Source organism: Ursus maritimus, unplaced genomic scaffold (assembly GCF_017311325.1).
Source record: "Ursus maritimus isolate PB19 unplaced genomic scaffold, ASM1731132v1 scaffold_1, whole genome shotgun sequence".
Classification (NCBI taxonomy): domain Eukaryota; kingdom Metazoa; phylum Chordata; class Mammalia; order Carnivora; family Ursidae; genus Ursus; species Ursus maritimus.
Genome location: NW_024423343.1, coordinates 35,449,089 through 35,460,050, shown reverse-complemented (window position 1 = coordinate 35,460,050; position 10,962 = coordinate 35,449,089). Strand labels below are relative to the sequence as shown.

Genomic DNA, 10,962 nt, shown 5'->3' with positions numbered 1-10,962 from the left:
CAAAGATGCTCTACCAAACCATATGGACAAAATAAGGGAAGGAGTAGGTCCCCCAAATGACTATTGCCAAAAGTAGGATGAATGCATGCAGAGAAAATACATCCTCTCATATACCTCCTTATACTCACTTCTCTTTAGTGGATACATAATGCTTTTCATTGAAGTTTTCCCAAATTCTGTAATATAAGTATTTACATATATGATCCAAAGTGTCTATTGCCTGGATATTCTAAAGTCTTTTAGTCTTTGGGGAACTCACTGCTTTCATAATTAAATTAAAAGGATTAGTCCTCATCTTATGTCCCGGAGGAAGCCCAAAACTCTCCCAGAATATTTCACATTTTCTCATGGTTAGATGGAGTCTCTTCATCACCTTTCACTTACCCTACCTTCTCATTTCCTGCAGCTGCTATCCTGTCTTCTGTCTCCTCTCTTACTCCTCAAAATAGGATTAAAATAAATTAGGATTACAAAATAGGACGTGTAAATTTTATTAAAAATTTTAGGTAAAATAGAAAAGGATCACAGAAAAGCGTGGATCAGGAAATAATTTTAAACTGCATTTGAGAATTACTGTCCTTAGAATTTGCTTAATCACATGCCGAAGTTTAATTTTAGTTGATTACTTTCCCCTGCCCCCCAAACATTAATCTTCTGCCAGGCTGCCTCTTCTTCTCTCTCTCTCCTCCACATTTTAGGACTCACAAAATCCTACCTCGCCAACCAACAGGGAAAATTTTAAATATTTTCTTCCACTCTATTAAGAGAGATTTAGTTCCATATCCTCATTCAATGGAGTATGTCGTTCATTCATTTGATGCTATAAATCTGTGTAATGGCAAAATTTTCAATATTTGATTTCCTTATGCTGAATTTAATTTCTTAAGTTTAACACTGAAAGAAAAGCAGGAAATGAAGATATACTAAAACACATTTTATTGGCGTTTTTGCAATTTCAAATTTTAAAATGAAAAGAATGATACAAAATACCTGGTAGGCAGTCCCATAATTCTGCAGCCCCAGAAGGTGTTAGTGGGTTTCTTCTATTGTTTTTATACATAAATTGTGTTTGACAGTAAGGACTAACTCACCATCTCAAAGCTTTCTGATCTTAACATGTTAGTGTCCATCCTTTAGCAATTCTGTCTTCATTAATCTCATAGCCATCGTTCCATTCCTGTTCTTCTGAGCCACCAAATATCATCATGTACATGAAAGTTAAAATATTCTCTAAAAGGATATGCAGTCCAGTGTTCTGCTTCCACACACAAAAGCTGTTGAGTGTAACACAGTTTCACCATTTACATATACAGTAACTAAGATTCAAAAGCACAATGGGCTTACAGTAAGTTACCAGGGAAAGACAAGGACTTCATCTCCTGATTCTTTGCACCACGCTTTCACTTCAACTCAGTAGATCCCAGCAGCATGCCAATAGATGCAAGCTACATGTTGATGTCACTGCTTCCCTCACAGGTTTTGGTAATCCTTCATTATTTGTGAATGTATTTCTACCTAGTACTTTCCTCTCCACTGTACTTTGCGAAAATCACAGGCTCTTTTGTTTCTGCACCCTTAGGCTAGGCTAAGGCTGGTATCATGAACTCTAAAATAAATTTCAAGCCACTTTCCTGGTATCTTTTTTAAAAGCTATAAGCCAGTAAGAAAAGAGTTGATGCCTGGTCCAGAGTAAGCTTGAGTGGCTATTTACCAAAAAGTCCATATGGTGCTGATCAACATACTGCTTCATATTTAAGGTTCTTTCAACAGTCCAGCAAATGCATTTTTTCATTTTGGATCTTTGTGTGTCATAGTTCTTGTAGTTACCTAATTTTATCCTTCTTATACTTTTAAGTAAAAAACAAACAAACAAAATAAACAAACAACAACAACAAAAACCCCAGAGGTTCTGGGATGTACTAGGTGCTAAGCAGTAACGTACATAGTAAGAAAGCAAACTGCATAATTAGATGCCCCTTCTGTGGACAGCACAGTGGCTAAACCAACTAACTTTCTAATGAAGCTGCCTAAGTTCAAATACCAGTTCTATTACCTACTAACTTTTACACTACCCAGGGAACTCAATTATCTAATCTTTTAAATTTGGAATAATGGTACCTGCCTCAAATGCGTGTTATAAGAATTAAATGAGTTCATATATCAGAAGATTTTAGGAAAATGCCTTGGATATAGTAAGTCATTGCTAAATGCTTATCACCATTATTTCTTATTAACTGGGTTGAAAGAACCACATAGGTTCAATACTATTTTTAAAAGTCTGAAAGCATTTATTTTATAAAACACAAAATTCTATTTTCTAGGAAAAAAAAAGTTTGTTTCCCCTCTACTTTTTTTCAAGCTTAATTCATTTCACAACTATAATATTGAGCACCTAATTGTTCATGCACTAGAAGATGTATCAGAGATATGGTGCTAGGGGCGCCTGGGTGGCACAGCGGTTAAGCGTCTGCCTTCGGCTCAGGGCGTGATCCCGGCGTTATGGGATCGAGCCCCACATCAGGCTCCTCCGCTATGAGCCTGCTTCTTCCTCTCCCACTCCCCCTGCTTGTGTTCCCTCTCTCGCTGGCTGTCTCTATCTCTGTCGAATAAATAAAATCTTTAAAAAAAAAGAGAGAGAGAGAGATGGTGCTAAACAACAGAAAGGCTCTTTCTAGAGGAAAAGAGATTATAAACACACAAAATATTAAATGATCAAAATAATATCAAAAGGTAATAGAGCTATGCAGAATATAAAATGGGATGGTTTAATAGGTGGGTATAGAGGCAGGATCATGGTGGGAAAGTGACACATCAGAAGCAAGATGAAAGCTGAGATCTGAGTAAGAAGACTGTTCCGCAAAGACTAGGTTGTACACATTGCAGCAAAGGGAAGAGCTCGTGTAGAGGAGCAGAAAGAAGGCCAGTGTGGCTGGAGTGTGTCAAATCAAAGAATGGGAGATAATATCAGAGACACAGTCAAGAGGAAGATTATATAGAGCCTTATAGACCCTGGTGAAACTTAGATTTCATCCTAAATAAGATGAGAAGCCTTTGGAAGGTTAGAGGAAGTATGTGAACTGATCTATAATTCTAAACAATCCCTTGGCAACCAGGAAGACAATGGACCATAGAGGAGAAAGAGAAGGGAATGCTAAGAGGTAATTGCAGTCAGATGACAGGCAATGGTCACAGTGGGGATGGGCAGATTCTGGATGTATTTGAGAGGTAACACTGGCATACTTGGAATGGACATAAGGGTGGGGATGACAGAGAGATGGGGATCCAGAAGGACTCTTGGGTTTCTGGCTTAAGACACCATATTGGGGGTGCCTGGGTGGCTCAGTCGTTAAGCATCTGCCTTCAGTTCAGGGCGTGATCCCAGAGCCTGGGATCGAGCCCCACATCAGGCTCCTCCACTGGGAGCCTGCTTCTTCCTCTCCCACTCCCCCTGCTTGTGTTCCCTCTCTTGCAGGCTGTCTCTCTCTCCAATAAATAAATAAAATCTTAAAAAAAAAAAAAAAGACACCATATTGGTGCTGATCTATTGATCTCAGAAAACTTAGGTATAAATTTGGAGGAAAAAAACAAGTGTTATTTTTATGGTACTTTTATTTTGACCAAATGCACTGAATAAGAAATATTTGTATTTTTCTAACCTGCAAATACACTTAAGAACTCCTATTTTAGTCTTCCGAAATTGTAGCATTGATGAAGCTAATTCTAACTGACCAAAGTGACAAATTCACCTTCCCTTTATTATTTGAGTCCTGTGTTCCATTTGCATATATATAACTAAAATTCAAAGAATGTCTGTAATCAATTTTTCCCTATAGCTTTCTGCAGAAAGTTTTAGAAAGCATGAACTCAAGAGAAACTAAGAACCATAACTGCTTCACTTACATTATATATATCAAGCCCACAGTACAACTTAAAGCTACATGAAATAAATGAATTTAACTCTCCTGATGATGGTAGCAGCAAAAACACATACCACAAAGAAAGCTAATAAAGTCTAGGACAGCTTATGTGCAATGTTTTATACCATGTCTTAAACATTAAATAGTTCTCACTCCAATGAGTCATTTTTCTTCTATTTCAAGTCTTCACAAAGAGTACAATCAGTTCTGCTATTGTTTGGAAAACAGGAATTTGTTCTGATGCATTAGATACAGTAGGGACAATTTGAGGACAATGCATATTTAATGTTTCCTTATGCACCATTTCACGTGAGCAACACTAGATAATGAAGAAAACTACATTCAACTGATCCAATTGTGCAGGAATACACAAAACACACACCCGCCTCCCACATCTGCCAGCTACCTTAGTTCACTGGTCTGGGTTATGAACCACACCCATCCACATCTGGTATTAGAACCTCCCATTTAATTTCAGATAATCTTCCTCCCACCATTTCACAATAAGTCACAAGCTGCAACACTTTTTTAACATTTTTTTATTCAAATTCAATTAACATATAATGTAGTATTGGCTTCAGAGGTACAGGCCTGTGATTCATCAGTCTTATATAACACCTAGTGCTCATTACATCACATTTCCTCCTTAATGTCCATCACCCAGTTACCCCATCCCTTCATCCACCTCCCCTCCAGCAATCCTCAGTTTGTTTCCTAAGAGTCTCTTACAGTTTTGTCTTGTTTTATTTTTTCCTCTCTTCCCCTATGATCCTTTGTTTTGTTTCTTAAATTCCACACATCAGTAAGGTTATATATTTCTCTGACTGACTTATTTCACTTAGCAAAATACCCTCTAGTTCCATCCACATCATTGTAAATGGCAAGATTTCATTTTTTGATAGCTGTGTAATATTCCACTATATGTGCGTAGATGTATATATATATATATATATACACACACACACACACACACACACACACACACACACACACACACATCTTCTTTATCCATTCATCTGTCAATGGACATCTGGGCTCTTTCCATAGTTTGGCTATCGTGAACATTGCTGCTATAAACATTGGGGTGCAGGTGCCCTTCGGATCACTACATTTGTATCTTTGGGGTAAATACCCTGTAGTGCAATTGCTGGGTCATAGGGTAGCTCTATTTTCAACTTTTTGAGGAACCTCCATACTGTTGTCCAGAGTGGCTGCACCAGCTTGCATTAGCACCAGCGGGCTAAGAGGGTTCCCCTTTCTCCACATCCTCGCCAACAACTGTCATTTCCTGACTTGTTCATTTTAGCCATTCTGACTGGTGTGAGGTGGTATCTCATTGTGGTTTTGATTTTTATTTCCCTGATGCTGAGTGATATGGAGCATTTTTTCATGTCTGTTGGCCATTTGGAGGTCTTCTTTGGAGAAATGTCTGTTCATGTCTTCTGCCCATTTCTTGATTGGATTATTTGTTCTTTGGGTATTGAGTTTGATTAAGTTCTTTATAAATCTTGGATACTAGCCCTTTATCTATAGTGTCATTTGCAAATACCTTCTCCCATTCTCTTGGTTGTCTTCTAATTTTGTCAACTGTTCCTTTGCTGTGCAAAAGCTTTTTTATCCACAACCCTTCTAACACCCACATGCAAACTTCAAGTTTGTTTCAAGGTAAAGTACCATATTTACTGTACTATCTACATATTTTCTAACCATTTAATGTATGTAAAACAGTGCTACCATTTTTACTAGGTTTCTATCTTTTTTAATGTGTGCCACTTACAAAGTTTTTGCACATAAGTGCTTTATTCCATAAACCCTGGATCACATATAACAGAACCAATATCTAAAATGTAAATTTGTCTTTTGGGGTTAAGCTTCTAAAACTAAACAAACATCATCAAAGTGATTAGATAAGTTTAATTATAGTTTCTCTGAATCATGAAATGTGATTTAACACAATGCTTAGAATGAGAAGGTATTGCAAGTTTAAGAAAATCACATTCTGATTGGATATTAGGTATCAGGTACTATTTCAGTCACAGTATGGTCATATCTTATTTGAGTGTTTAATTTTTGCACTGTAATTATCATTTTCTAATATCTCATAGAATAGAAAAGAAGTAACTAAAGAAAAGTTCTTTCAGTTTTAAAAGAGTCAATTTTGTGAAATGCTTATGTGGGGGGGGGGTGCGTGTGTGTCTGTACTGGGGATTAAGTTTTAAGTGCAACCTAAATCTATCCTGAAAGAAAAGTGTTAATGTAAATGTTGAATACTTACAGTGAAAGTTAAAGGGTGGGAAGTGGGGGGTTGGTGAGAAATTTTACTCTTTTCACTCCTAAGGAAGCTAAAAAATCACTGCTTGGGAAAAAAAGTTTAATAGTAGAATAGGAAAGTCTTAATGTTCATTCAAATACTATAAAGTTCTCATAAGCCAGACATACAACTATGGCACATTTTATGAAAATGAAAGTAAAAGAGAAGAAAATATTAATATCAAGAGTCTTGAACACTATTTCATTCTGAAGCCCTGGAGATTTAGCAGGTATCCCTTCAAGCTATACTAACTAGCTGAGTGTGTGGGTGTGTACCAGAGACTCCTGTCCACTAGGGGCTAGACTTTCACCAATAAACTGTTTTTAACTGTAGCACTTTTAAATAAAGTCCTATTTAGCAAGCATACAGATAAAAAGATTTTTTGTTAATCCTGAAACGTATTTCTGATCATAAGAGATTATTTTTAAATAAGTATCTTAGAATCAGCTTAATAGTTTCAAACAAACTGACTCAAAGATGTATATTTTCAAATTAAATGCTACTTCAGGAGTTTATACTGTAAGTTTCATCACTGAAACATTTGCTGTTTTCCCTCTTTTTCACCTCCCAACTTTACGAGGGCTTAAGACTTTATCATGCATTAATCACGCGTAATTAACATCAAGCAATCGAGTCTTCCTCGTATGTCATTGTTAAATAAAAGTATTAGAAGAAAACAAGATTATAGGGTTTTTAAAAAATGTTTGGAATTCCCCCATTTATCAAACATTTGTTCAGTTATTCCTGGATAGTGGGTTTTAGGAACAACGTATGTTTTTGTTTCCTTATTTGTCTACTTGTCCAGTCTTCTATAACAAGAGGTAGACTTTTATAATCACAAAGAAAGAGTAATTTTTAAATTGAAGATTCATTTATTGAACTCCCAAGGATCCTGCTCTAGCCATACAAAGATGAGGAAGACAAGAACTCTATCTCAAACTAGTCAGACTCATTAGAGAGACTGGTAAATAAACAAGGCCCTCCCAAGACAATGACCTTCCCCCTATTTAAAAAAAAAGGGGGGGGGATATAAAAGCCACAATACAGTATAATGCAAGGTATGTACCAGTTAAGATCCATGGGTATGGACGCAGAGGGAGCATGGTCTAAGTATTGGCTCTGCTGTGTGATTCTCATTACATTTTTTAGCTACCATGCTTCAACCTGTTTCTCTTTACTAGTGTCTGGTACATACTAAGTGTTCAAGAAATACTGTTTTTAAAATAGAGCACTAGGAAAGGATAGAGCAGGGCATTGAGAATGAACACACCTACCGACTGACATATGACAGACAAAAGAGGTAGTGCCTCAGTGCACCAAGAGTTCCCTACTTTGGATGTCTACTGCACTAGAATTTTAGGGTTACAAGGAGATAGATGATCAGATAGATAGATCTGTAAGAAGCATTACTGCTTAGTAGCCTAGAGTCTATTTTGAAGCTCTAAAACCAGTAAGGTCACAGAACTCTCTCAGGAGGAATGAGTTGGCCAAGTTGTGCCCAAGAAAGTTCTCACAAGAAGGCATTATGAAATGTCCTATTCCTCAGAACTTAACTGTAAAATGTTCCCAGCAGAGTCCAATGGGAGGTTTATGGGAATAAAGGATAGAATTAGGTCTTGTATATTTTTAAAGGGTCATTCAAAAAGGCAAAGCCTGAATTTTTTACAGATGGCAGAATAAGGACTGATGCAGGTGGCCAAAACTGACCTTTTATATTTTCCAAAAGCAAATGTTTACCGAAAGAGGACTTTACTATATTACCAATGGGGGGCGGGGAGTCCTGGATGCTTACATTGGACAACTCAGTACACATTCACTGCCAAATACATTTATAAAAATCAATAATAATATTTTCCATGGTACCTGTTTTCAACCTTCCTGCAAAATTTTGCCCTGTGTTTGCTTTTTCTCAAACACAAATACGTTTCTGAGGAAAAACAACATTTCACATGAGAATAGGCTTGTGAAAGCACATGCATTTTAGGAACCTTACTGCTAGCTCCAAGTCTCTACTTAAGCAATGACACACAGGCCAGGGTGAAGATAGCTGATTTTGCCAGGTGTTCTAGATAATGAATACAGAACTGATTTTAAGTTCTTCCAGAATGAAACTCCTTTTAAACTTCTTTTAAAACACACTTTCCTTCTCAAAGAGGGAAAGAGGTTTCAGAACTTTCTATGCTCTTTTGGATGTTAAATAACTTAAAAAACAAAATTTTGATGAATTCAATGGAAAAATTAGAAATATTAAAATTCATGAAACATGGATGGGAAAAATTAAAGGTGGTTTATCAACAATATATATTGGGTTTGATGAGTTCAAAAAGTTTGGGGGGTAGGGTGCTCCCATCAGCAGCACATATACTAAAACTGGGACGATATAAAGAAGATTAGCATGGTCCCTGAGCAAGGATGACAAGCAAACTGGAACAGCATTCCATATTTTAAATAGTTTTTTTTTAATATATGTAATAAAAAATGGATTTAAGAATGCCACTGGCACCCTACATGAGAAGATTCTTGTTTGTTTGTTTGTTTTCCTGGAAATGAATGGAATATCCATTCTGAAATGCAATTAGGGAAGTGTCTAGAAACACATGTAATAAAGATGGTTATGTAATGCTACATGGAGAAAAGAGGAGTTTAGAGGGATAGTTTGAACTGTGACTTCAAATTATGAGTAGGCTTAATCACCCCCACAATAGCCATAGTTTGGAACTTTCTTCTTACTTATTCAGTGGGTTTTAAGTACTCCTTTAACATGTAGATTTTTAACATTTTGTTCCACATCTTGTCTCCAGAAAAATCAGAAACACCCTTATTTTTCTTTCTCAGAATTAAAGACAGTTGATATTCAGACAACACTTAAAAATACGTTGTATATCAGAACGACTTTGATACTTAATCTAAGTTCCCCAAATGGCCACTTTCTGTTAAGAACTGCAGAAGTCTATCCTATTTTAAAACAATAAAAATAAATGGGTAGCTTGAAGTGTAAAATAGACCCCCACTTGTGAGAAAGGTTTGCAGATTCTTATACAGTTAAATACACCTCTCCCCTTTGACCTAGCAATTCCACCCCTCAAGATTTAAAAAAAGAGAGAGAGAGAGAGAGAGAGAGAGAACATATATCCACAAAAATATTTGCACAAGAATGCTCCTAAAAGCTTTATTCATTAGTGGCAAAAACTGGAAACTCAAATTTCATCAAGAGGAAAATGGACAAATTTTAGCACATTCGATAAAAAAAATATTGGTAGGCACAACAACATGAATAAGTCTAACAGACAATATGCGAGCAAAAGAATCTGAATACAAGAGTAAACAATTCATTTATATGAAAGTTAGTATTAGGCAAAATGAATTCAACAGTTTTAAAAATCAAAAAAGTGGCTGCCTCTGAATGAGGGAGAGGAATAACCGGGAAAAGGACATGGAGATATTTGCTGGAATGATGGCAATGTAGGTTACATGGCTGGCTACATGCATTTGTCAAAAGTCACCAAATTGTACACTTAAAAATGTGTACATGTCACTATATAGTAATTCTATCTCAAAAAAGAATATATATATTTTTGAAGAGTTTTTTAATATATATTGTGTAAATAAAAGAAGTGTGGCTTCGTTTCTGTGTCTTCCTATATCGTGGTTCATGAACTTAAGTGGCTCTAACAACACAATGAACATATTTAATTCTGCAACTGTGCATCGTTTTTCTAACTGGTCTATTTTCCAGAAGGCAAGAGCTTGTCTTTTTTTTTTTTTTTTATTTAAATTGTTTGTAATACAGCACATAAATTGCCATTAAACATGGCAATGCAATGAGAACCTCTAGAAGGAACAGGTGGGACCACTTCCCTTTTTTTTCTTATGACTTTGAGAATAAATCTCCCCCAAATGACACCTTTCTCCTTCAAACATTTCAGTTGTATATTTTATAACTTTTACATATGTCATTTTTACATGACAGTCACAGCTCCCACCTGGAGTTTTGCAACACTGTCCGCATGTTACCTTTTTTTTTTTTAAGAATATGCATGTTTTATTCTGAATAATTTTGCATAATAAAAATGAAAGTACAAAATAATTAACACAAAATATTTTAACAAGCTGAAATAAATCATGAAAGAAAAAAAGCAAAAGTGTAATCCATGCAGAGTCTCCAAAAGTCTTAATAGCCTTCCAGTTTCACTAATAGGAAGACTTAAAGGTCAAAATCTAAGAGTCTAAACCAAGAGTCTAAAATAATCCAGTATACACTACCTGGGCAATCAATATTGATGTTGAGAGTAGCTTGATTCAACAAGTTAAAAAAATATATATGAATGGTTAAATAGTTACAGAGATTATAACTAACAAGCTAAGAAAAACTTCAAGAATCCTGAGATCCTTATTAGACATTTCAAAAAAGACTGAACTCTTTCACTGCCTTGTATATTCATTCATTCATTCATTCATTCATTCACTCACTCACTCACTTGTTCATTCTATCAGTAAGTATTTATTAGGCATCCACTAAGTACTAGAACGTTTAAGAACTTGGAATATGTAAAAACAAAAAGACAAAAACCTCAACTTTTCAATGAGATAGAATGTCTGATAGTGAAACAGGAAGAAAAGTAAGGCAGGGAAAAGGGATAAGAAATTAAGGGAAGGGGGCTGAAATTTTTAGTAAGGTAGCCAGGAAAATCCTTACTAAAAAGGCAGTCTTGAGAAAGGACATAAAAAAAAGAG

At 35.9% G+C, this 10,962-nt stretch overlaps 1 non-coding gene across 1 annotated transcript; it reads left to right on the top strand.

Annotated features, from left to right (window-relative positions):
- The first annotated feature begins 8,568 nt into the window (after positions 1-8,568).
- LOC121100013 lies at positions 8,569-8,675 on the top strand. The gene has a single exon (XR_005831751.1). It is a non-coding gene; the product is annotated as a U6 spliceosomal RNA (small nuclear RNA).
- The last annotated feature ends 2,287 nt before the right edge of the window (positions 8,676-10,962 follow it).